Below are 27,820 nucleotides of genomic sequence, written 5' to 3'. Positions count from 1 at the left end.
GGAATTTCTAGGGGGTCCATGCTCTTTGTTCATCAGCTCCATGCTGGAACAGAGGGTTCCTAATTAAATGTGCTGGAGTCCAACTCCTCACAGCCCCTGGTTCTCAGAAGTCCCCTCCCTCTGGAGAGCATGGATTACCAGGCAGGCAAATTGGGGCAGCTTTTGCCCAAACACCAAAATCTGACACAAAACCAAGCCTGGGGCTCAGTGATTCACCAAGTGAAAACAACAGCCAGAACAAAACCCAGGGCTGCTGCTGGTTGCAAGCTCAGTTGTAAACGGGACAGGGCAGGGTTGGGCAGGCTCTGGGCCCCTCTGAGCCCTCTCCTGCTGAAAGAAGGAGGTAGAGATGGTTTCAGAGCATTTTGGGTCATGGGACACACACACTGCTGATAAAACAGCGTCCCTGCTTGCTGGGAGCTCTCTGAAAGGCAGTCCCAGCCCCACTGGCAGGGTCAGATACCCAAGACCAGGGCTAGCACAGATTTTATCTCCCATTCCTGCTTTTCACAGCAAAGCACAAGAACCTCTGGGTTCTTGCTGGATACATCTGCAATACCTCAGCTAAAAGACAGGGCAGATATCTGCTCTCAAAGCCAAACACAATTCCTCCCTCCATACCCAAATCCATCTCCAGCACTGCTGTTACTGCTGCTGAATTTTATTCCAGTTGTGACCACAGTCTTGGGACACAAATAAACCAGCCAGCACTGCAGAACCACTCCCCTTCCAGCATGGAAGGGTCATTCCTAATGGAGCACAGAAAATATTCAGGAGTCTGTGACCCACAATGACCTGGAACAAGACCCATGTCCTGGTATTCTGGGGGATTTTTGTCCAGTCTGGTGAGTCCCCTGCCCCTCCATCCAACATCCTTATCTTGCAGATGATCACAGCCTGGCCAGAAAAAAATAACAGCAAATTGCCTGTTTCCAGTGCATCTGCTGAGAAAACTCAGATGCAAAGATGGAGCAGTGGCTCTAAAAATAGAGCTGGCAGAAAAGCCAGACTTTTCATTCCATGTTTAGTTCCAGTACAGTTCTGCCCAACCAATATTGCAAGAGAAATGGTTGGGTTTTTTTTTTTCCAAAGCCTTTATTTAGCTCCTATTATCAGTCAGATGAATAAAAACCTCTATGCTCTCAGCCACTTCAGACATTTTCTTCCCTTCTTCATGGAGAAAAGAGGTGAAACACCAGCCTTGATGCTCACACTTGTCTCCAGGCACACAGATCCCTTATTTTCCCTGCCTCTGAAAACATGCCAGGTACAGCTCAACCTTTGACCAGGCTGTGGAATTCCATAAAATGACCTTCCAGCCAGGAAATTCTGACACTGCTTTAATTAGCAACCAGATTTCTTTGAAAATAGTAACATCTCTACATGGAGCTGATGTTGCTGTTAGTGGTTTTGGAGCAAGTTTCCTTAGTAACAATCACTTGCAGCTGCCCCAGTGCCTGGAAGGATGGAGATGAGGGCATTTCCTCTGTGTCCCACACTCCATCCATTTGTACCTTTAGATAGTGGGCAGCTTTATCCAGCACCAAAATACCGTTAAAATATAATAAATACCATTAAAATGTAATCCTGATTACTGCCCAGTGTGACAGTGCAAAGACTTAAGGAGTAAAAACAGATTCCAGAGAGTCAGGAGAAACTCAGCTGCTTTTGGAGCAGCACCTTCTCTGCCCATTTGCTCATCCATCCTTCTGTGTAAGCAGCACATGATGGAAAACTCTCACAATTTCTTCTCTACTCCTTCCCTCAAGACATTGATTTCACTTTTCCAGCTCTGGGAGGTACATGTGGGAAGAAGAAAACTGGCTGGACCAGGTTTGCATCCTGTGTTGCTTTGGTGAGGGAGTTCTGGGGAAATCTCACTGATAGTCCAAGGCACCTCAAAGCCACGCAGGAACATTCAATAACCAAAATAAACCTTCACATCATTCAAACATTGACAACTACATTTCCACCAGCAGCAAGAGGGGCTCTTTTTGGCTGTGGGATTAGAAGGTCTGAGGCTGTGCTGGCTGGGAGGCAGACCCAGGGAGTTTACACAGCAAACCACTCGCTAATTTTCCACAGGACAGATTTATTACCTTTGGCACTGACTTATTAAAATAGCACCATGTAGAAACAAAGCAGTTCATCTCTCCTGACCACTGCTCCAGACCCCTGTGGGGTGTGTGTGTGTGCAGAGCATTACCAGCACTGCTCATCCCTGCTGGGCATTTCCCTCCAGGGAAGGACCTGCTGAGCCATGCTAGGGTATGGGCAATAACTCCCACTGTTTAGGGGCACATGCAAAACCTAGTAGCAGGAAAAGCAGAAAAAGAACTGCTATGGAAAGTGTGGGGAAGCGTTAATTTAATTTTCCCCACTTTCAAAAATCAAATTATTTTGCTCTCTCCCAAGCCCATCCATGCCCCCAGGCACTGCCTGATCCATCACTGCAGCATGAGCCCACCTGGAAAACGTGGAGATGTCAGAGCCTGGATGGGGTTATCAATCCACAGTGCCAGGAAAAGCAGCTCTCAGGGAGCACAGGTCACCTCTGCCCACAGCCTGGACAAGTGGCTGCTCTGCTGCCATGGGTCAGCGCTGGCACCACGCCACTGGCAGCAGCTACAGCTAATAAGGTGCCTTTCTGTGCCCCTTTTATCCCCACAAACAAATAGACAGGAGGTGGAAAAGCCCTGGAAAGGCAGAGAGCTTCTGTCTCACTTTGAATTTCTCTAGGTCAGTGACCTGCCCCTTTTGCATCCTTTGCCTGTAATAATTTATTCTCATGGAAGCAGTGAATTTACTCATTAACAACTTGACTGTCCCCCTGCTGAGCTTCTGCAGTCTTACAGCAGATTTATTTCTCCCCAGCCCATCCATCAAAATCCTTTAATAAAATCTCTCACATTTAGTGTGTGTCTACTTTTTATTTTCAATCACACAAGAACTGCTTCAACCCTCCCAGGCAGCAAACAAAGGTGCTTCCCCTCCAAGTGGGCACGGCTCTTTATCCAGTCATTTTTCTATAAAATACTCAAGTGCCTGAGAGCAAACAAACCCCACACATAAAAGCACAAAAGTCTGTGTTTGAAAGAGGGGTGTGCACTGAAATATGCTTTGCCCCCATTTTGCTTTTTTCCTCACAGCAACTCCTGGCTAGTTCTTGTTAGGTCTGTGTCTCAAATCCTCACTCCTAAAAATTATGTTTTTCCAAGTTACTCATGGAGGATTACAAGGTTCTGAATGAGAAGGTTCCCTATGCTTGTATCTCAATATTTTGACAGCCAGGCTTTAGAAACAACCAGCCATCCCTTTCACCACAGGGGAAGGACAGAGGTGCAAAGTGGCAGCGATTAAACACCTCAGCAGGGCAGGGGAGAGAGGCGAGCACTGAGAATCCATTTTGCACCAACCTGTTTTCAAGTTTTCCTCTCAAAACTCTGGGGTTTTATTGAGAGAGATCAAAGAAAACACTCTCCAAGAAGCCACAGATTCAGAGCTACCAGCCAGCATGAAACCTGCTCCGTGCCACAACAAGCAGCAGCAGCAACCCAATACTTTATGCTGTTATTTTCTAAACAGTGCCTGTTCCCTTCCTAAGCAGCTTGGCTTAGATGAACAGCTGATGGAGCATTTTCCACAAAGGATTTTTTTCTTTAAACACCACTTCTGAGAAGGATTTGGCTCGCCCACTGATTTCACACACAGCACTGCTTTATCTTCACAGCATCCTCCTGTGCAAGTTGTCCTTCCCCTGCCAGTGCCACACACACCTCCTGCCAAAGATCCTTGGGGCACTAAATCTGCAGCACTTGGCACATGGCAGGGCAGAGCAGTGCCATCTCTTGTGGCCTGCACAGTGCTGAAGATCTGGACAGCCAAGTATTAGAAGAAATGACCTGCAACAGGGCAGCAGCAAGAGCCTGACTGGCAGCAGGTTCAGCCAGCTGGCACTAAGGAGCATCCTGTTAAATCCCTGCCCAGCTGGAGCTGCAAACAGCAAATGCCACACAGCTACAGGTGCAGCACCAGGGATGCTGACACACCAGCCTGGATGTGGTCAAACACAAGGCTGTGCTCAAACCCCAGCAGGTGGGGTCAGCCCTTTGTGTGTGCCCAACAGCCCCCAAGGGTCACCCCAGCAACCAGAGGCAGCAGAAGAGCAAAACTGGTCATGCCAGAGTGGGGATTGCTGGAATTCCTTGGGATGAGGCTTCAGTCACTACAGAGAAGGACTTTGCCCACAGCAGCTCTCACTGCCCAGTAGGAGACTCCTGCACTTGACTGACATGGAACTTTGCAACTTTCTCGGTTGCTGGGCAAAGTGTTAAGTAACCCATTAAAGACAAGACTTAAAGATTTGTCTTTTAGCCCAAACCTGAGCTACAATACCCTCAGGGAACAGCTACATGGACTCCCCTGTCCTTGGGCACCTCGTAAGGCACAAGGCCACCTGGTCTGCAAGGCCAGCTCAGCCAGGAGCTGACTGAGCTCAGACAATGTGGAGAGGGGCAGGGGTCTCCACCAGGACTCCCAGCCTCTCCAGCTGCTTTAATCCTCCTGCAAACACCATCAGAAACCCAGCACAGAGGTGGCTGTAAAGAGGCCCTTAAAACTTCCTGGTGCTGCAGAGATAAGACACTGTAGCTGCATTCAGGATTTCAGACTATTTACCTTGAGGTGTCAATTGTCCTTGATGGTTAAATGCTTCTAGGAAGTTTCTGGGAATGTTTGGTTGGGGCTTTTTTAGGAGTGGTGTGTTCTGGGAAAATATGTGAATTAATAATTAGCTGGCAGGATTAGTGGCAGTTCATACCAGGGTCTTCCTCCCAGTAAAGTATAGTATTACATGAGAAGGGGGATAAGGAAAAAAGTGACTCAAAGGAAAAAAAAAATCCTCTTTTACAGAGACACAAAGTGCCCTGATGGCCCTCACTGTGAACAGCCATGTGCTTGTGCTGTGCTGTCCAATGTGCAGAAGTGAAAAAGCCAAAGCTCCTGCAAACAGCTGCAGACAGGTGAGCAATAAGCAGGTGTCTCAGGAAGACTTGGTATTGTAGAGGAATTTAACTGGGAGCCACTCAAAACCAGCCGGCTAAATAAATCCAGCCACCTAACTTCATGAGAGAGGAAAAAACCCCATAGGGCTCTCCAGGCTGATTTTTGAGGGGCCTTGGGTCCACTGCCTTAATTTTCCTCTCTTAAACCAACAGGAGTTTGAGACTAATTTTAGCAAAATGAAAACTACACCATAGCAGAAACTCTTGTAATCCCAGAACATACAGGAAAAAAAGTGCCTTCCTATAAATAGAAAAAGTGGGGAATTCCAGCTTGCTAATACTAACTGGTGTGCTTGCAGCCTGAGTCTGAAATTGCTAAGAAAAAGGCTGACTTGAGGGATGTCATCTGCCTGCAGTTATTTGAGACTGTGAGAAGCAGAGTCTCTTCAGGGAGCTGTCACTCCACACACCAGGAGAGTGGGGTATTTGTGACTAATGGGAAAGAACTGACTCAGCTTTTAATGCCAGACAGGCTTTGAAAGGAAATAAACAAATCTCCTTGGAGTGCCCCATTCTGCCACGGTAAATTCTACACAAGGAGCACATCTCTGCCCTGGAAGGAGTTGAGCAATCCCTGTGCCCAGGATGAAGGGCTCAGTACCTCACACTGAGCTCCAGCATGGCACTGAACTGGAAATGAACCTTTTAATTCCATCTGGGTCATCCTCCAGTGCTCACATGGACAACACCCCTCAAGAGCGGCTGATCCCAGTGCTGCCCTTGCTCAGGGAACAATCTCACACCTGTGAGATTTGTGATTCAAACAATAGACAGGAGACGTGAAGGAGAGGATGGCACTGCCACAACCTCTCACAACATGGCTAAAAAAACCTGACCTGTCCATTAGTTCTTGGGGAGAAAGCGCAGATTTAGAGACAAACCTGTCCCTCTTCTCTTCTGCAGTGCCTGGCCATGTCTGCACAGCAAGCTCAGCTGGGAGGAGAGCCCAGCCCAGCCCCTTCCTCACTGCCAAACTGTGCCAGCAGCTGTGGGTACTGTGTGTGAGGCCTCCCTGGGCACCTGCTGCTGGGACAGACAGCAATGGGCTCCAAGTCAAGAGCTGTAATGCTTTTAGCAACCACAGCCCTGCCTGGTACCTCCTGTTATCAATGTCTGACAGGGCAGAAACGATGACCTTGAGCACAAGGAAGAGAATTCCATTAAAAACCCACGTTCATTCCTCTACCTGCCAATGACATCACCACCGTGAGAGGATTTCACCCAGAGTTCATCAGTCACTGCTGCTCATCTTCCTCATTTCCTCAGAGAGGGACTGAACAGCTCTGGGTTAATTTGGCTGCAGTGTTCCCCCAGCTGCTTGCGTGCTGACACACAGGGAGCAGTGCCCACAGCCACGGATTGTTTGCTTTTAAAACATATAGGAGGAATCCACGGCTCTGGCAGCGAGTGTGATGGAAGCAAGCCATGAACCAGGGCACATTCCAGAGCCAGATGTATGGGCACAGCTGTGACAGACCCAGCTCAGAGCCTTCTGCTGTGCTCAGGTCTGAAAGGAGGCACAGGGCTCTTCTCCTCACAGCTCCCATTCTCACCACAGCACAGCCTGCAAGGTGAAAGCCACTCATGCCCTTATAAATAAAGTCTGGGTGAAGCCTCCATGGATTTGCCTCCCCCGAGCTGAAGCTCCCACACAACCAAGCAGGAATTTCAGCCTGCAAGGGCCAAAATTCCTCAATTTCCACCAAACAGCTACTCACTAAAAAATCTGCTCTGACCTTTTGTACCACTTCACTTCTGCAATTAAAAAGTGGCACAGCCAGGACATCGATTTTTGCACCGTTTCTATATGGAAGCAGCGTGGGCTGCTGAGGATTTGGGAGTACTGAGGCAGATTTGTGTGGCAGATTATGTGGTACCTACACTGTACAGCTGATATCTGAACTTATCAAACCCTGTCTGTGTGTAAATTGCACCCCAGTAAAGATGGGGAGCCTACAAATATGAAACCCCTGCAGGCATTTCAAGCCAAGCAAAGAAATTGGCAGTCAGAAAGGAGTCTGCCTGGTTCTCTGTTTGGGTTCAACCTGAGAACTCAGTTCCTGAGAGATGCAATACTCAGCAATTTTCAAAGCCATCTTTCAAGAAAGGATTTTTGTTTGAACATGCCTGAAACCCCCTGGAGCCAGTGTAACCCTGCAACCAGTTCCTGCAGCTCGCTCTATCTCCCCATCACCACTCTGCCTTCAACACCTCCCAAACCCAGGCACTTAGAGAGAGAAATGCAATGCAGACAGGAAGGAGACCTCTCTCCACAGGGTTAGCAGAACCCTAATGATCTAACACCAGCTTCCCAACAAGCTGGGGTGGGAGGGTGCAAAATCAAGACAAAATGCACAGTGATTAATTTCTCCTCGTTGTAGAGGTGTCAGATATCACAAGATGGATTTGTGGAACAAGAATGCAGGGGAGGAAAAGCTGAGGAGGGTACATGAGAAATCTTTTGATTTAGGCCAGGCATTAAGAGCAAAATCCATTAAATGGACCTTTAAATCCTTTAAATATTAAAATGAAAATTAGTGAATTAATAGATATGATGTCAAACAACGCTGAACATAATGAACTTGTATCTAACAGGTGGTCCCAGTTAAACTAAAACTAAAAACTAAAACTAAAAGCTGTCTCAGGTACGTCACAAGCCAATGCTGTGCAGAGCAGCTGGTGGGAAAAGTAATCAAGTGGCCAAAAGTTCAAATTTCCTTGAACTTTCCACTCTGCCAGCTCTCATATTCTCTGAAGTACATTATCTCCGCTTGCATGGCTTACTCCAGCCTTTCATTGTTGTCTTATCTCCAGCCTCTTCCTGCCCCAGCTTCAAAAAGAACATAGAGCATCACAGAACAATATGAATGAGCTAAAAAAAAAATTAATATAAATATATATATACACCAACCCCAAATCTTCATCAACCAGGCTACCCAGCACACTTGGAGAGGCAGGAGAGGGTTTTGCAAGAAGAGATGAGGAGAAATAATCTCTCCTGGCTGATGAGGACAGGGTAACTACAAAATTCCCCCAGACCAACCTATTTGCAGCCCATCAGTAATGTCAAGCTAGGCAGCATCCACTGGGACCACAGGAGCAGGGAAAAAAGCAAACACACCTCGGTTATGTTTGTGCCAGCAATATAAACTATGGTCCATTCTTGGGTATGGTGGACTAAGCAGCTTATCTACAGCTCACAGGGCAAACTTTCTGGACAACAACCCTGTAAGCAGTGGGTTCCTGCAGTTGTGTTTGTTAGAGTGCACTGAGAAGGGTTTCCCAGGAGCTGGAGAAAACAACCTCCTCTGGCTGGCTGAGGAGAACGTGGCCCAGAGACCTTTTCCTTGGACAGCATCCATGCATGACCACTGGGAGAAATCCCCACGCACGTCAGACCAGCAGGACACAGCCCAGGTGGTGGGCAGCCCTCTCCTGAGAGCACAGCAGGATCCACACATCTGCACAGACCCAGAACAGCACTCAGGCACCCAGGAGATGCCTCAAAACACACCTGAGCTGAGCCTCTCTACAGCGTCCAGGACAACAGGTCCTGCAGCTCTTCTCATCTGCCAGTTAAACAAAAAATAATTCCGAAAAATGAAACACAAAAACAAACCAAAAAGCCCCAAACTGCCTGGTCCCAGCACCTCCCACACAGTCCAGGGCTTGTGAGTCACAGCCCCATCAGATCCCAGGCTGCTGCTATGGGATTTTTGCACAAACCTATCAGCCCAGGAAAAGCAGAGTTATGACACCAGAGGAGACTGGAGACCAGCATAATCTCCCAAGATAAGGCTTGGCTGTGGTGAAAGGAAATTGGCTGCTGTGTTTCAAAGCAGAGCTCCCTGGTGAGCACCTTTGTGCACAGCCTGCATCTCCTCCCAGCCCTGAAGCCCAGCAATAAATCCTGGGCTGGGCTCTGCTGTGAGCAGCTCTCCCTGGGACCTGCTTAATTGGGCTCTTCAGACTCACTTCACATTTCCCGAAGAGGCCACTGTGCCCCAGCACTGTTTGCTCATTGAAGGAGCCCCATCCATCAAAGGCTGATGCTAACGAAGAGCACGCACCAATTAGCGATCCCCCAGCTGACTCATCAGGGGCGCCTGCATCCTGCATGTGCTGCAGGGTGTTCACCTACTCTGACTGCACTAAAAGTCTCTTGAAAAGCAGCTCTGAGGTCATCCAGGCTATTCACATTTTGGGTTATTTTTAGAGGTCCGAATGCTGTCGGGATATCCGGGAAGAATTCACAGATTTAGTCCCAGTCCCACAGAGTTCAAGACCAAATTGCTCACAAACTCATTTCATCCTCAAGGGTTTTCTCTTAATGCTTGACTTATACCCTCCTGCTTCTACTGGTATGTTAATTAGTTAAAAAAAAAACTTATTAAACGTTATTTTAAAGTGAAAATATGCTGCAGTTTCTATGGTCAAAGAAGATATTTTAAAGCATTTCCCATATTGGGAATAAAAGCCTAGAACATCTGAAAAGTCCCATCTTGCCTTTCCCATTACTTTTGAGCTGTTGCCACAGAAAATGTGAGAAGCAAAACTAATGGAATCATTTTTAAAGGTACATAGGCAGGATAGCCTATAGCACAAGAGGTGATTTAGAATCCAGGTTGGCTTTGTAGAGCTGGCCAGTACAGCACCAGCAGTTGTGCTACAGGGGCAACTTGCCCAACATTCCCATTTGGATACCTGTGCCTCCTTACACTCCCCAGAGGCCACATGGGCTGCACATGAGCTGCCCATCCCAGGGGCAGAGCAGGGATCTCAGCAGATACCTGGGAGAATTCCCAGCCCTGGGAACCAACCACCTTCCCCCAGCCACTGGGCTGCTCCTGCATTTCCTGTCAGAAATACTGCAGCTCCATTGCCCAGCTCAGCTCTTCCAGTCATCTCATCTCCCTGCTGGGGCTCATGCTGGCTCATACTCCTTCAAATTTTAATCAGCCCACAGCATTTTTGATGGCTTTTTCCTTTCACAATACAAATTATCATCTACAGCATCAACTGCTGCTGTTCTGCTCCCAGGAGTCCTTGATGGATACTCCCTGGTTACAGCACCACTGCCATGATTCAGGTCAGGGGCTGCTGTTAGCATCAATGACAGCTCCCATCTCCATCTTTCCCAAGAAAATCCCCTCAGATCTGGACACTGTCCCTGGCATCACCATCCCCTGGCACCTCCAAGCTGGATTAATGGTGTTAGCATGCAAGGAGAGGAATAGGGACCCTCTCATCCTTTGGAAGGGTTAGTGTGAGGCTCTGCTGGGCAGAGTTTTGCTGGCTAGCACATGTGCCAGTTGTTATTCCCTGTGTTCATGCTGGCACAGGCTGGAGGAGCTGGTCCCAGGGACAGCTGGGGGCTGAGGGAGTGGAGGGACCTCTCTTGTCATCCCAAGGGGCTGGGGACATGTCAGCATCACCCAGAGTGTACCAGCTGGGGTGGAGATCTGAAAAGCTGGATGCAGGGACTACAGACAAACTCTTGCAAATGCCAAATTTATCTCTTCTAACCCCGTGCACCTTCTTGACCAAAGAGGAAAGTGAGTGCCAAACTTTGGCAGCTCAGCCACCTAACATGAGCTGGGATGAGTGCAGGGTGATATCCTGCAATTCTCTAATCCGTGGAAGTGCCCAGGCCATGCTGGCCAGGACCATTGGAAGCAAGCTGGAGCATCCTTGCTAGGACCAAAGCCAATGCTGGCAAGGACAGGGTAATCCACAGAGCTGGAATTCACCCCTCCTCCTCCTCTTAATCCAAAATAGCCCCATTGCTGGCTCATCAGGCTCAGCCCAGAGCTCAACTGCTTTGGGGTCAGATGAGGAGAAAGGAATAGTAGGAGGCAGCTTGAAGTGGCAGGGCTGGGAAGTTAATGCAAAGGGGCTGCTAAGGATTGCTGCTGATTTCTGCTGTGGGGTTTGGTTCTGAAGGCAGAACCAGACACCATAATCCAATAAAGTGACTCTGCACAGCCTGGGGACAGCTGAATCCCTGCCCTGTCCATCACACTGATGCTGGCTCCCCACAGCAGCCATCTCTGCTGCCCAGAGAACAAACCACACTAACTCACTTGTCCACAGCAGATTATCTGGTGGAATATTTATTGCCTCCCCAATCGGAAGAAAGAAACATTTCTCTCTTGGACATAATGAAGAACACATTTCCAGCACTTAACAGCTGGAAGCTGGAAAGGTGGCCAAAGAAAATCCCTATTTTTTTTTCCCCTTTAAAGTAAGCATCTGGAAAGCTAATTTGTGGGGAAGAGGAACCTTCCTAAATCAATCCAAGGAAAGAGTCAAACTTGGTCACAATTTACAGGCAGGGGCTGATAAGATCATATTGTGAGTGTGATATCAACAACATGGTTTTTGTCTGCCCCTGTCAGATTGACTCCAAGAGGATGAGGAAAGGCTGATTTTATTTAATCAAATGCAGCAACTCACAGTGGCAGAGATTTTCAGTATGGTTTTGATCACCCACTGAAATATCAGGGAGTTTTTAGATCTCCACCCCAGCTGGTGCACTCTGGGTGATGCTGACATGTCCCCAACCCCTTGGGATGACAAGAGAGGTCCCTCCACTCCCTCAGCCCCAAACTGTCCCTGGGACCAGCTCCTCCAGCCTGTGCCAGCACGAGCACAGGGAATAACAACAGGCACATGTTCTGGCAAGCAAAACACTGCTCTGCCCAGGCCAGAGCCTCACACTAACCCTTCCAAAGGATGAGAGGGTCCCTATTCTTCTCCCTGCATGTTAACACCATTAATCCTCACATCCTGAGATCCAGAAGCAGTCATTGATGATAATTGCAGGGCTACACGTTATCTGCCAGGGAAGCCCTGTGCCTGGCTGGTTCACCACCTAAAGCCAATGCCAGGCTGCCCAAATGTGCCTCTGCTCCATGCCACAGAAGGTGCTGCTGGATGGGCACTCCCCAGGTGAGTGCTCCATGCCCACACAGCCCAGCACACCCCTGCCTGCACACACTGAGGGCTCTCCCCAGAAGCACAAGCAGCTGATGAGAACAGAAATGCTCAGAAACCCTGGATGAGATGTCTGGGAAAATGTTTCTCCTCTAACCTTCATGACAGTTTCAAATTCTTTCAGAGGCAGGGCTAACGAGGGTTGTTTTTGAGCAGGGGCTGTGTTGCTGTAACCAATAACAGGAAACTGATAGCTTGCAATGTGGTGGGACACAAGGCAGTCCCCCTGGGGCAGGCAGGCTGCTGACTGTCCCCAGCATGGCCATATCCTGTGGGCTGGCTGTCACTGCTGCCTGTGCAGCAGAGCCTTCAAAGGGACAGCAGAGAGAAGGCAGAATCCAGAGCCAAAGCCTTTCCAGATGCCCCATCCCATGTGTCCTGTAGCTGGGGGGAAAATGAAGCCTGGAGCCTTTGTCCAGGTTTGCTGCAGCTCTGCTGAACACCAAAGGCACTTCCAAAAGCAAAGGGTGCCACATCCCTGCCTTGGGGACAGAGACTCCCCTCCCCAATCCCTGCCTGCACACAGCAGCCACTGGGAGAAAAGATGCTGCTGGCAAATTCAAGACTCCTCTTTGAGAAGCAGGGTTAGCTCACGCTGTTCCCCAGCATTATCCACCCCAGCATGGGCCTGGGCTGTGCCAGAACTAACAGCACATCAAATAAACAACAATTAACACAGCACGTGCGGGCGCTCTGCTCTCCAGCCATCCCCAGCAGCTTCACTCTGCTCCCTGCAAAGCCCCACGCTCCTCTGACCTGCCCAGAGCAGGGTTTGCTGCTGACAGAGAAGCCCAGCCCAGGTGCGGCAGGTTCACTCTGCTGAGCACGGGTGCTTTCAGCACAGCTCCGGCCACGCTGCTCGCACAGGGTTTGGCACACAGAGGGGCTGCAAAGCTCATCACTGCAGTGCTGCTGCTCAGGCAGCCCCCAGCCAGCAGCACTAACCCCCCTGCTCACATTTCTCACAGAATTTCTGGCTCAGGCAGCAGCCAGGGACAGGAGGAAGTGGCACAGCCCAGCACTCCCCGGGCCCATCCATGGGTGCGTTCCAGGTCAGGCTCCTGACCCAGTTCCAAACCCAGGGGGTTTTATTGGCAGAGCACAGGGAGCTGCAGCACCAGCCATACACCTGTCACCCCCCTCCCTCCCTTTCAGCAACCTGAGCCAGGGCCACCACGCCATGAACACGCTCACATCCTGTCCCAGCCCTGGGGACACTGAGGCACGCAGGGCAGGAATGCTGAGCTGCACCAGGACTCTCTGCTGACACTGGGATGGGGGAAATAAACCCCAAAGCCTTCCCAACACCAGCACCAAAGATCATCTCAGGTTTCCTCCTTCCTGGGAGTGTAGGGACATGATAACTGATCAGTCCCCCCACTGCAGAAATCCAAGTCCTTATCCCCACTCCCTGCCCAGAAAATAGCATCACCAGGGGCGACTCACTATCCCTGAACACAAGGAAAAAAAAAGGACTGGAACTCACATACCAGTCATGGATACAGCATGAACAGGGGATTAGAAACTCAGCACGCCTGGAACACCCAGAGCATGTCCTCACTGGACATGTGTGCAGCCATCAGCACCCCAGGCACGGGGGATTCATCTTGATCAGGCTCTGGGATCTGCTCTGGTTCAGGCAGGGACCGTGCACCCCACAGTGCTGCTGAAATCTGGGATCTGTGCTGCTCCTTGGAGCAAGAACCAAGGACACAAGGCTGGGACTTTGCAGATGGCACTAGCATTTTTGTAGCACATCATGCCACTAGGAGATCAACAAGAAGCTTTTATTGATGTGAATGTCCCGAAATACCTTTAGAGCAGCCAAATAATAACTACAATAAAGTAATTCTACCCTTTGCTAAACACTCCCAGTTCTTTAGGAGGCAGAGCCCTCTGAGTGCAATTTAGCATTGAATACAGCCCCGTGTGTGACAGTGACATGAACACCACGGGGTCTGCAGTAAGTGGCTATTGGGAAGAAGTGGGATTGCAGCAGGACACCAACCTGAGCAGTCAGACAGCTGTACTTCAGTCCACAGGAGGCCACTGTACTGTAAGCATCTGCTCCCAAGGGGCCAGATAAATATTTATAAATCTTTTCCAGGATGAACATTTGTAAATAGTGTCTTTCAACACGCCTTGAGAACAGATTCCTGATGTCCTGTTTTCAAAAGAGAATCATCATCTTCAAAGGCAGGGAGGTGAAGCCATTCATGCAGACAGCACGGGTACAAGCCCTGCAGCTTGGCCCTGGTCTCCAGGGCTGCTGAGGAGGGTGCTGGCACTAGATGTGTGTGTGCCAGGCCCAGCCAAAGCCTGTCCTGCAGTGCTCCCAGCCCTGCTCCCAGGCACAGGGCACATCCCCCTGACAGCCCCCAGCAATCCGATCTGCCTGGGGAAACGTGATCAGCTCCATTCCCTGCTGCTGAGGGACAGGGGCACACTGTGTGTGCCAAGATCACAGCAAAGCACACTGGCATCTGCCCCGGAGCCTCAAGGCTCAGGAAATCAATATACAGGCCATGGGAGTCATTTTGTCTCCTCCATTCTTTGAAGAGTTCCCTCCCTTCCTTCTCCCCAGCCACAAAACCTTGCTCTGGGTGGTCCCTTCCAAGACTGTAAATTGACTTGTTGAAAGCCTTAGCAAAAGAAAGGTCAGATGCCTTACAAACACAGCACTGACAGCGCTGTACAACTGTCCAGACATTACTCCAAGGATGTGCACATCCCCACAGCTGCTTGCACCACAGCAGGCACTCATACCTCATCCAGGTGTACTCACATGGCACAGGGTTCCCCCCAAAACAGCACCTGCAGATGCAGCACCTGCTGTCATGGCCCAAAGCTGCACCACCTCTGGCCATGGCCCAAACTCTGCACCACCTCTGCCTACAGACTGGGGTAAAGGTGGGGAGAGCTGTGGAGCTGCTGCCCTTCCCTGGGGATGGCAAATTCCACAGGATTTCACAATATCCTTACTCTGGTTGTGAATAAAGGGGACAGAGAGCAGTGACATGACCATAGCTACACCTGACAGCAAGCTGCAAGACAGTTTTCAGTCTTTTCCCGTTACCTGCAAACCACACAAGAAACTGCAATTCTGGACTGCATCAACGCACTACAAATCCCACTGCCTCCAACCCTAAAACATAAAATCACCTTGCAGAACCCCCCAGCTGCCCAGCAATTTGAGAAAACCCAACTGTCCTACAGGTGCTCTCAGCCTTGCCTGTTGCTGTTAAGCCCCACAGCATCACTACATGGCAAACAGGCATTTACAGCCCCTCCAGGTTCCCTGCTCCCACTGCCCAGCCCTGGGAAGGAACAGAGATAAGGAGAGTGATACAGAAAACACAAGGGCTTAAGAAAGCTCTGATTTAGTGCAGATAAGAGGTCTGGGTGAGTAAGCACACACCACTGAAATAAAGCCCACTGCTGAAAGAAGGGCAGGCACATGGGATGGCACATGTGCAGGGTGGGGGCACAGCACAGGTGTGTCTGACTTCAGAGGTTAAAAACCAAGTTTTTAAGCAGTATCTATGCTGTCATTCTCATGGCACCACACCCTGATGAAATATGCCCAACTGGCCTTCGTGGAAGGGGCTCTCTGCAGATGCCTTGTGGATACCAGAGCAGCCCAGAGTGGGCACTCACACCTCTCAGGCAGAAAGCAGCCCTGGTATAAAATACACAGTGCAGAGCAGCATCCCCCTGACCAGGCTGATGGTGTGTGAGCACAGCCTCACCAAAAGCCCCCAGCACTCTCCTCTAGCAGGTGCACAGACCTGCTACCAAAAGTGCTGGGGAGCTCCAGCAATGAGACACACGAACAACAGGGTGGTGGGAGAAGAAAATAAAGGATAAACTGGATAGAAGAATCACATCTCCAAACAGAGGGCCTGCTCTATCAAGAGGCAATTCCACATCTGCAGCAAGCTCAGAGAGGCAAAGGGAGCCTGCTAAAAACAAACTGCAACAACTGGGGCTCTGCAGGGCCCAAGGGAGCTCCCCTCTCCTACCCAGGGACTCCAAACCAAGCTGCCAGCCCCAGGGACAACACAAGCCAGCTCAGCACAGCCCTTACTCTGAGCACACAGTTCCCCAGGCTCCTTAATGAGACACACTAATTTTTCACACTGTTAAGAGCAAAGCAAACAGCTCAGACATTTCTGTTCCTACACCAGGCTCTCGAGCGCTTTTGCTGCGTATCTTATCAGCAGCCTCTCCAAGCCGTTTCCAGACTTTGGCCTTCAGAAACCTGCAGAGGGGGTGGAAAAACCCTCTGTTCATTCTTACCAAAGCCCAGCACATTTTCAAGAGGACATTCCTACCATCCAGAGCAAACAAATGCTCCCAACTGCATGTTCTGTGGCGTTGTTTGAGTTGCAGCAAGTAAGATCAATACAGGTTCAATGCACAAGGTATTTAAATATTCTTAGAGGAGTTCCTGGGCCAGTTGAGAATTAAAAGGGAGAAGCCAGACAAAAGAATACTTGTCTGTGCTTTAGACAGCTTGCAGGCTGGTTTTTACACCCCAGAGCTTTACAAGCACAGCTCCATCAGTCAGGACAGGCTCTCCAGAGCATGCTAGGAGCTGTACAGATCTGGGACCTGCTCCATCCAGACATCCCAGGCTCTGCAGTACTAAAAATAAAATTTAAAAAATACTATAAAAGAGCTATAGTAAGACCCTTTTCAGTACTGCCAAAGCCTTGCTGATTTGCTAAGTTTGCTAAGGAAGCCCTTGGCTAAATCACAGGCTGAAAAAAGAAACACTCAATACCCTTCCATAGGATACAAACAGGATTTTGTGCTTTGGATGAGACTTGAAACAGCATCTGCTGCTTCTGTGGCCAGCAGTGAATAACATCTCTGTGACATTCCCAGTTTTCTGGAGGTCCTGGGCAGGGACATCAGGATCTCACTAAAACACAGCATGTGCACAGATAAATGTCACCTGATCTGCTATGACAAACAGGAGCCAAATCTTGTGTCCCACAGTGGGCAGAGCAAGGAAGAGCTGTCTCACCCCCTCTATTCAACACCCCAGGGCCCTGGACATCATTGATTTGGCCACAGCAAGGAGTTAAGTCCCAGACACTTCAATTCACTACTTTTCTTGCCATTATCAACACAGCTCTGAATTTGTGACAAAAGTGACTTATGCCTTCATGGAGCACTCAGGAATCACTAAGGAGAGCCTGCAGCTACAACACACTGAATGGTGCATGGTCAACCAGCATCTTCACCACTAAACTATACTAAAAACCCCAGGCCTGTTGCATCTCAGCTCTTAATTCAACTAAAAAAACCCCAAGATCGATTTCAACCTTGACAAAGCACAACTTGCACGTCTGACACAGCAATTTCCCATCAAAGAGAGGATTTCAGAACCAGCCTGTCTGTAACCTACCCAAGTCCTCTTTCCTTGCATTTATGGGATTAAAAAAAAAAAAAAAAAAACCAAAAAACACATGTCATACATTTCACTTCCAGAGCTGCAGGAAATCCAGTCGAAGTTGCATGCCAGCTTCAGCTCCAAGGGTTTCCTTGGGCTGTTCTCTCAGCAGCAAGAAGAACAAAACAATCTTGGCAGCAGGCCATGCTACAAGTATTTCCCCCAGTTCCCTGGGATGGAGTGGATATCCTGTCACAAACCTGTGTGCATAGGAAGGGTGAGGAGAGGAAGGAAACAAGAGGACGAATTAGCTAAAAACTGGCACAACCTGAGAGGTCTCTGCTTGCCACCAAAGCCCCTGAGAAGCTTCTCATTTTAAATGGCCAAGTGCCAGTGATAAATGACTCACATGAGCCTCAGGAAGCCCAAGCTCTCCAGCACCCAAAAGGAGTGTATTTAAATCCTCCCTCTGCTGGATTTGGGAGGGCACATGGATGCTGGAGCTCTGACACCTGATTTGTGTCTGGTTCTGAACCCAGCTCTTGGAGTTGACAAATGCCTGTCTTTCCTTGTATTTCTCAGATCACCACTTCCAGGGCCAAGTGGGTTTGGGAAGCCCCTCTCTGGATCACTGTCAGGTTTCAGATCCCACGTGTACCAAGGTGACTCATTTCCAACAGGAAAAGTCTCCCTTGCACCTTGTATGAGGTCCCTGCACCAAACCCCAGTGCCCCCAGCCTCCAGGCAGCCCTTTCTGCTTTTCTGGAATTCCTCTGCCTTCCTGGAATTCCTGCAAGCCTTGACAGCGCTGGCTTTAAAGCCTGGTCGTTAGCAGATTTCAACAAAGCCAAACTCGACACATGCAAGCAGGTTTATTCTTCTAGAAATCTGCATCCCAGCCATGCAGCGTGTTGGCATTTGTCAGCAGGTTTCCCCACTGTGACACAGCTGACCCAACAGCAGCACACAGCAGGGTCACAGCAGGATTAACATTCCCTACAGCACAGATCTGCAGCCACAGTGCTTCTGCGGAGCTCTTGCTGCTGGCCAGACCTACAGGGCTCACAAGAACGCAGGGTTTGTCCTCACAATCCCCCCCAGACTCCCTTGTATTTCCAGCCCCACCTGCAGAAACTTGAAGCAAGCCGGCTCCAAGGCAGAAAAGGACAAATGGTAAAAAAAGAAATCATCAAACCCCTTCCTGGAGTCCAGCCAAAATCTTTGTGGCCCACTAAGTTTGGGTGGATGCAGACTTTGCCAAAGCCTGGAATAGGATTAAGGAACAGCTTTAGCAAACAGCCAGGACAACAACAGTGAAGTCACGATGAAACCAGCATTACAGATTTCTGTTTGTAGTCATGAGCCTGTGTTTACAGTTTGCAACTATGTGCAAATACCAGAAAGCCATTATTTTCCTCTTCCCATTGGGGCTTGGCATTAGGCACATTTAACCAGATCCAAGAGATGCCTACAGCAGCATGCCAGCTGGATTTTGGGCACAGGGCATGCTCCAGCCCACAGTGATGGGAACTTGCAGGAACCCATAAATAGAGCTCAGCTGAGTGTGTGTGTGAAGGGGAGCTCTGCATCAAAGCAGGCAGAGAGAGAGAAATGGGAAAAGAGAAACTAAAAAAATAAATTGTGGCATTTTCAGTTTGGCTGTTTGCTTGTCCCTGCATGGGTTACACAAACAACCACTGGCAACACTCAGGATGCCAAGCAGAAGATGCAAAGTGATTCTCAGGCAGGGCACAACAACCAGAGCAAGATATAAACACAAGCTTTGCCAGGAAATCTGCTCCATCAAAGACACAGTTTACAGCACACAGCTTCATGGAAAAAGCCATCAGTGATATGCAAATCTTCCAGCATAAAGGCAACTTCTTCTAAGGGAAACTGTTGTAACTTCCAGATAACCACGCAACAGGAGCCCAGCTGGTTTAACCCTGCTGCTGAACCCCAGGTAGATGCACATGGCTGGGAACAAGAGGCATGGTGCTTTCTGCCACAGCATCTCCCATGAACGTTTTGTTGTTTGACAGAGGGAAGGACAAGAATGTCAAACTACCATCCTAACCCTGCTCTCCAGGAGCTCTGACTGACGAGTCCTGGCAGGACTTGGTGCAGCAGCAATCGCTGCCCCAGTGCCTGCTCATCCTCTCCCTGCCTTGCCAAAGCCCTGGGGCCAGGTTGGGGTGCCTGGAGGAAACAGGCAATGTGGCTTCCTGCACTGCACAAACAGGAGCTGGCACCCTCCAGACCCACCTTCCATTAGCACTGACCTCATGTTAACAAAGGCGGTTTTATAGTTACGCTTGGCAAGTCCTTCTGTGGGGAACAAAACGTCATTCCTCTCGTTTTTGTCAGAGCCTCTGGTGACCAAAGAAGCCCCAAACCACAGCTCAGCCCTTGCCTTGTGCAGAGTCATCCATGTGTCACTCCCAAGGCTTTGTCCTGTTCCTCCCTGGGTGTCCCAGTATGACTCACCCTGTTCCCATCTCTCCTCTCTCACCTCCAGAAGCACAACCTCAGTTACCAGGTCTGTGGGAATAGGCCACATTGCCCCCACCAACTGCCACTGATCTGGAGTCTGCTCTTAATCCATTTAGGAAGCCTCTTCCCCAGCACACCAGGCATGTGCCTTCCCCTTGTGCCTTCCTGCTGATCTCCATTTTCACTTCTATCAAACGGGAAGCAGTGAACTATTTATTGCACTGCTTGGCATTACACATGGGAGGGGAAGTCTGGAATTTGAAGAGCACTGATTCCAGAAAACAGGAAACAACTGAGGATCAAGGCTGGGCACAGCCTGAAGGCCCACGTTTATGACTGTAATAAAAGGATAAGGCAGAGATGAATGCAGGGCTGAGCCAGGCTTGGTAAAGCATCAAAAGAAAGGTGCAGGGGGCTAGAACAGGCTTGAAAGAGCAGAGAAGCTGACTAGGCAGATGATCAAGAGTGTATTTAGCATCCTCCCTGCCAGCCCTGTGGCTCTGAGCCAGGACATAGCAGTGCTGGAGCTGTGGAGGGCAAGGACAGCTCCTGGAACTGAGCACAGGAAGCAGGAAAAGCTCACTTGAGGGGCTGCTCATCCCAACCAGGACAGGTATCAAGAACTGAGCTGGCTGAGCAATGGCACAGGATGAGCCTGGCTGTCACAAAGAGCAGGGCTGGCAGCGCCTGCAGGCTCACAGCCCTCAGGGGTGTGTGCAGGACACGAGTTCATGGACAGACAGCACTCACAGGGCTGAGGGATGCTCTCACTTGCTCAAAAAGTGACAGACAGGAAAAGGGCTGCACAGAGCCAAGCCAAGAGCTTGGCTCAAGGAATCATTGATTGGTCTGGTGCTACACAGGCTCCTGCACAGAAAATGATGGCGATAAAACACAGTATTCCCATTCTGCAGGTGGGACAAAGCAAAGCACAGAAAATGCTAAACCACTTGCTGGGATGCCAGCATGCTCTGTGTCAGAGCTGTGAGCCTCTCTGGCTATAGAGACCTTCCCAAGAAGCTCCCTGTACCATCTCCCTGAGGCAGGAGAACAGCACCAAGAGGGGCCTGACCCAGGCAGTCCTGCTGTGATTGAACCCCCCTGGCACAGCCAGGCACGGCCAGGCAGGGCTGACCCGAGCACGTGGAGCCACACACACACCCCAGTCAAGGCACACTCTTGTTTTCCAGCCCAGCCAAGCAGACACTTTCCAGGAGAACAGCAAGAAATGACCAGGCTTGCCTTCCAGCTATTCATTACAAACTAAAGCCTCTCCTGCTCCAGCCTGACCTCTCCCCAGCCCACGCTCACCCCGGGGCTCTCTGCTCATCTTTGAAGAATCCCAGGGAGTTGAGAAGAAGGGACAGGCTGGAGGAAATAAAAAGCTCCACGGCAGGAGACCTCACTGTCAGCCTCTTTGCTTCTCATCACCCCAACGTTATAAACAGGCAACAACACCTAGGGAGAAACTAGAATGGAAATCTTGCATGCATTGCTCAGAACCAGCAATTATCCTTTCATCAGTCATTACCTGGAGCTGTTCTGGGGGTGGGGGGGGGGGAGAGGCTGAGGCTTATTTTAACACCTGGTTCAGGTCTAGGCAGAGCAAGCACAGCCTCTGGGAAGATTAAGCTGTTGAAGCACAAGGGTCATTTGTATGAGATGCAAAGACCAGGCAGAAACAACCTCCTGAGGCCACAGAAGGTGCCAGAACACTGAGTGACCTGCCCAGAGCCTCCCTGTGCTCACAGCCTGGCAGACGTGAGCCAAGGCAGGTCCTCTGGGATTCACATGTCACAAGTGAAATCCTACTCACTGCAGCCCTGGAAGACTGATTTTAAGCAGCACTGGTTTGGTTCATGACTTGCATAAACATAACATACAATTAAAATTCACGTGTCACCAGTGATTTACCCACACCAGTATTCTGCACATCTTTCCCTTTAACAGCAACCAACAAAAGAGGAAAAAAAGTTCCAGTGCTGGCTGCTCTGGAGCTTGGCATCCAGTTTGGCAAGGCTGCTTGAAAAGGAGAGGATGGCTCTGCTCTCGCTGCCAGAGGAGACAGATCCCCGCTTGATTAACAACCAGACACTCCCTTCCTGCTCACCTGAGCAGCTCCCACACAGCCCTTGGAGCCAGGAATCTGGTGGGAGCTGGCAGATGGCCCTTCTCGACCTTTCTGTGCTAAGTGAAAGCAAAAATCACACTTTATCAGCACTAAAAAAGGGAAAAAAAATTCAATAGCTGCTGGTCCAGGTCAGGGGAACCTCAGCTTTGAAGAAACAGGAGAGACTTCACAGCTTAGTTAATTTAAACAATAAAGTGTGAAATAAATTGGGAGAGCAGACCCATCCACTTGGGCTGGGTGCCAGCTCCCAGTGCTGCACGCTCTCCCAGCCACACCTTTTCTTGCCCAGAAGAATTACAGATGTACAGCCTGCCTTCCATCCACATCCATGGCCCAGGACAGCAGCACTGAACTCTCTCTGCAGTTAAATGTGAGCCACAGTTCTGAAACCTATAAACAAAGATCCTGATCTGCTTTTGAAGGGTTTTATGGCAATTGGAGAGGACTCTACACAGGAAAAGAGACCACAGGCTCAGCTGTTGAAAGTAAAAAAGATTTCTGCTCAGCCTACTTAATGTGCTTTATTTTTAATGCTGCTTCTGCTGCAACAGCCAGAGAACAATTTGGAGAAAGAACGTCTTTGTTAGAGATTTTACGCCCCAGCCCTTTATTTAAGGTGCAAAAGCTCACAATAAATGTCACTAAGCTCTCCTACCCCTTTCCCACAGTGGTGCCCCAGCACAGTGAGGACCAAGGAGGAGTAAATACCAAATAGTTACTCCTCAGCAGTAAGAGAAGTTAAGAAAAGTAAAAACCACATACAAAAAAATTAAATCTGAAATCCTGACCCGTTCTTGCAATGCTCCATGGAAAACACCAGGCAGGTAAGGCCTGAGAGAAATGGACACTGTGCATTTTCTAGGGATGTGTGCTGAGGAAAATGCTGCAGGAGACATCCCCAGTGAGGGGAAGGAAAAAAAGAGACTTGAACTCTCCCCCTGTGCACAGCAAGAATGAACAAGAGTGCCCTTGAGGGCAATGTGAGCAGCAGCTTCATCACCCAGAGGCTGTAAGGGCTCCCAAGCAAAAGAAATGAAGCTGCAAAAGCAACAAGGTGAAAAATAGGGAGAAATTTCAACAGTTTTCAGCTGGAAATGCTTGGATGACCATCACCCCTATCCCACACCAAGCAGCCTCTAGGACATCATCTTTATTCATAAAGAACCCCGAGGGTTCTCTTGGGATTTCAGGAGTTAATGCCCTCAAGAGGGATTTTTCAATTAATTAAGCCAGAGAATGAACATCAGATTCATCTCCATGTTGAAAGCTTTTGCTGGGAACAGGGAGGTGAGCCTCAAGCCCATCAGTTTGCAGGGATCTCCTTCCAGCTGCCTTTCACAGAGGGCTCCTGGATACCTCCACCAGCAGCTCCCACCACTATTGCAACTAACTGAAAATAAAGGGAAGGTGAGAAACTGAGGTGAAAGAAAATTTCAGTGTTTTTACACATAAAGTACTATACTCTGCATCAGTGGTGCTGCTTTAGCATTAGGCCACATCTAACCCAGTCCAGATCTGCTAAAGATAAGAATTTAATACTCATTAACAAGAACACAGCTCACACAGCAAGGATTGAGCTGCTCATGCAAGTCAGGCATTCAGCTACACCTGCACATCTGCAGGCATCCTGCACATCAAACCACTGTGCAAAGCTGGTCCTGAGGGGCCACGTTTGCAGTGCCAAAGGGAAAGGAAGCAGGATTATGTCCTGAAAATCCACCATAGGAAAAACACCCAGCTCCTTTAGAGCCAGCTCTCACACTGGAAGACAGCAGCCTGCTGCCAAGGGCACCTCGTGTGTTTTGTGTATCAACACCTTTCCTCTGGAGCTGGGAGAGCCTGGCAAGCACAGGTTAATCAGTTCAGAGGCCAGAGAATGCAGCAGCCTTGGCAGACCCCATTGCAATCACTAGAACACTCAAGAGGTGCTCCTCAAAGCACCTCAGAAGTTATCAATGACTCCCTTGCTGAGACACATCCCAGTGAGTACAAACCCCACCTTGGCACTGCCCTGGAGCATGGCTCACAATTCCTTCCATTTCCTTTCCATCCCTGTGAATTACCAATGGATGCAACTTCTTTTCCTCCTTCTAAGCCCAAAGGGGGCTGCATTTCAAGGAATTCTGGAGGTCTCCAGAGGAGAAGGCTTCTCCTGTCTCCTCAGCAGAAGTGAATGGATGTCAGTCAGTGTTTCTGTCAGGCACTGCCCATCTAAATACCTCTGGGTATCACCCTAAACCCTCTGCACAGCCTCAGTCTGGAACCCTGCTGCTCTCTGGTGTCAGCAGGGCCAGCAGAGGAGGCAGGGGAGATGGGGGCTGCTGCCCAGCCACCCTCCCACTGCAGGAACCAACCTCCAGCAAGCGCTGGCACCAGGCTGCTGCACGACTGCAAGCATTCCTCCCCCAGAGTTTATCATAAAGCACCAACCATCCATAAACATCTCAAGGAAGGGCTGGCCTGGCTTCACCTTCATGCAAGGAAGATGTCAGGCTCTGGCAGGGAGCCAGCCATTCATGTTTCCCTAAACCTTCTCAGCTCTGACTCAAACGACCTTTTTGGGGGGGGGAAGAAAAAAAGAATCTTCCATCACACCCCTTCCTCCCCCTCCACCCACTGTGGCATTTAATCACAGCAGGATCACAGGGGACAGTTCCCATGGTGGCTGTGAGTCACGGTGTCCTGTCCCCCTGCAGCAGAGGCACGTTCCCATTTCAGCTGGCCTGGAGGCTCCAGGCAGGACAGGAAAGAGCCTGGAGCTGAGCAGCAGCACAGCAGGTTTAGGAGCCTCCACCACAACATGGACCTTTGCCCTCCAAGCCAGGTAGGACAGCCACTTTTGGGGATTTTGACAAATCCAGATTGTCCAGTGACAGCAGTATCTCTCAGTTCTACTCCAAAACCTGAGCTGTGCTTCACATGGTGCCATGATGTATTTCACACCAAATTCGTGCAATGGCCCAGCCTCTTATCCTCAATATACTAAGAACAAGGCCATGATTAAAAGCAAGAAAAAAAAAATTCCCTCTCCATACTCCTCAGCATCTCCTAAAATCCATTTAACTTTACTCCCTGGAGCTGTTTGTCATCTTCCTGGCACTCAGACCTGGGTCTGACATGGAAACCTTCAAGTGGCTTCTCCTCCTCTTGCAGCCTTTCTCCCCCACCAGTTCTGACCAGAAAAATCACTCCTCCCCAAAGAGGCAGGAACAGACAAGGTACCAGCAGGAGCAATTCCCATCCAACCCCCAGCAGATACCTGGACACAGCCCCTTCCCAAGCCATGGAGGGAGCCCTGATCCACCTTGCTGATGAAGCCATTAAGATTAGGCTGTGAGGAGAGTGTTTAATATCCTCACACCAGCTGGGTGGCCAGCCCAAGCCATCCTGGAGCTTATTTTCTGGCTGTGAATATTCCTCCTTCTCTCCTTCCCACAGGATTTCAACACCCCTGTGAGGACAGCAAGCTCCCAGCCAGCAAAAAGCAAAGAGCAAGAGGCTGCTGAATGAGCTGCCCCTCTCCCAATTGCCACAGCCTTGCCAAAGGCTGGAGAAACCCAATTCCAGCTGGTAATGAAGCACTTATGGCTGGAGAGGGATGGAGCCAGCAGGGAAGCACAGCAGCAAAGGAAGGGGCTGACACCACAACCCCCAGTGCCATCAGCACTCCAAGCACTCGTGAGCCCCCAGAGGGACAACAGCTTTTAGTGGCTGTGAGACCCTTAAATTAAACATTAATTGGTCCAAGAGCTCTCTAGATTGGTACACAGAGCAAGGAGAGGCTTTGTTTGCCAGCCAAAAAACAGCCCTGCTGTCAGACATGCCCAGGAGGGCGTTCCTACCTGTGCAGTTCTCACTGGAATCCAAGGAATTTGGGAAGCCTGGCTGCCAGGTACACTGGCCTGATCCTGCACCTGCCCTGCTGACCACACTGGGGCCCAAGAACTTCTCTCTCTCCTATCCTTTCAACCAGAGTCAACTTCAAAAGGAGGAAACTGGCGATTCTCTAACATTTAATCTGCTTCTATTGCCCGACCTACCAAAACAAAGGAGTTAAAAGCAAATAACTGACTCTCAGCAGGAGCACCAACAGGTGATTACAGCAATTACATGCAATGAGGCCATGTATGAAGGGGAAGCCACTAAAACCAGCTGAAGATTTATTTAGGCTTGTGCTGCTCTTGGCACCAGCTGGGTTTATCCTCATGTACTGCAAAGGTGACAGGGAAGCAGAGGGTCTGTGAGCCCAGAGAAAATCCACACCAGGTGAAGCATCTGCCACCAGCACACCACATGCAAATTCTGGTATCAGTCCTGCAGAAATGATGCTGCAAACTGACTCAGGAAAGAGAATGTCAGTGTAGACCAGCTCAGTTTTAACAGCACTGAAGTCCTCCCAGATTATTCCAGGCTCTGGCTCCCAGCACAGCAGCTCTGAAGGCTGCAATTCCCCAGGTAAGCCAAGCCCAGCAGCTTGCAGGCACAGGGTACAGCTGGGTTAGCTCTGGCCCAGAGCCAGAGAGCTGCCAGGGAGAGGGACAAGAGGAGGAGAAGCTCCATTGCAGGCTGGCCCTTGGTCCCAGGGGAGTGAGTGCAAAGCCATGCACCCAGCAGCACAGCCCTGCCAGCTGGGATGTTTCTAAGAGACAGAGCAGATGGGGAGGGCTGAGCCCCAGCAGGCTTGGCCCACACAAAGCTGCACTGCGATGGAGAGTACAAAAAACATTTAACTCTGGCCAGAAAAATGTGGTACAGAGCAGTCAAGGATCAAGCAATTCAGAAAACAGACAGTTTCATTCAATTCAGAAAATACAGCCTGATAATGCAAATCAAGATACAGAAGGTTTGTTTGCACCAATATAAAGTGTGGGTGCAAAAAGGTACATGAAAGGCTCAAAACCACCACAACCACCCAGTGTAGAATCTGGGCTGCTCAGAGCAGCATCCCTCCTGAATTTCAGATATGCAGAACATTGACAAAGGATCCCAGGCTCAAAGGACTGGTCACCAGAAGCAGGAGTGTGTCTGGGGGAGAAGCTGCACTGCAATGGAGAGCAGAGGCTCAAACTCCATGGTCAGCAGCTCCTGTGCCCTGGGCAGCAGCAGATATTTCACTGCTGCTGGTACAGCACAGCTTGAGACAGCTGGCACTCATGGAGAGAACAAATTTGTGAAGGGTGTTTGGCAGACTCCAAACGAGTGCTACAGCAAGGCAGGGAGCAGAGCAGAGCCAGTGCTGGGGACTGAAGTGTGTGTTTGAGGCATCTAACTGAAGGGTACATCATCAATACCGACTGGCCATCTCTGGATGTAAACTTGGAGTCAGGCACCTTGCAAATTGCACTGACAAATGAGCCTTTAACAGAGAGTGAAAGATCCACCTGCGAAGTCACTGTAAACTTTTGGCATCTGAAAAATCTTGAAATGCATGCAAAACAAAGCAAACTCCCAAAGGGGCCATGACTCAGCCCCCAAAAGGCTGCTGAGCAATCACAACAAACAGGTCTGCTGGGGGAGAGGTGAGCTCCAAAACTGCCCCATATCCCACAGACTTCTCTGACTTGCCACCATTAGAGAGCAAATATCATTGTCACCCTTTGTCTTTTATAGGAAGGCCTTCAGCAGGGACTTGCTGTTTTTTAAAGAGTTTTAAATGCACCAGTTAAAAGTTTTAGAGCCTTGAATTTCTCAGGGCTGTATTTTCCCATTTTGGGGTGAGGCCTTGCTAAGTGTCCC

At 49.7% G+C, this 27,820-nt stretch overlaps 1 protein-coding gene across 2 annotated transcripts in view; it reads right to left on the bottom strand.

Moving 5' to 3' along the window:
• LAMA5 (laminin subunit alpha 5) overlaps positions 1-27,820 on the bottom strand; it is an 88,363-nt gene that overhangs the window by 54,112 nt on the left and 6,431 nt on the right. The window lies entirely within an intron of this gene.

This window comes from Agelaius tricolor, unplaced genomic scaffold, assembly GCF_023055355.1.
Source record: "Agelaius tricolor isolate 1412-34295 unplaced genomic scaffold, bAgeTri1.0.p SCAF_23, whole genome shotgun sequence".
NCBI classification, from domain to species: Eukaryota; Metazoa; Chordata; class Aves; order Passeriformes; family Icteridae; genus Agelaius; species Agelaius tricolor.
This window is presented reverse-complemented; position numbering and strand designations above follow the sequence as displayed.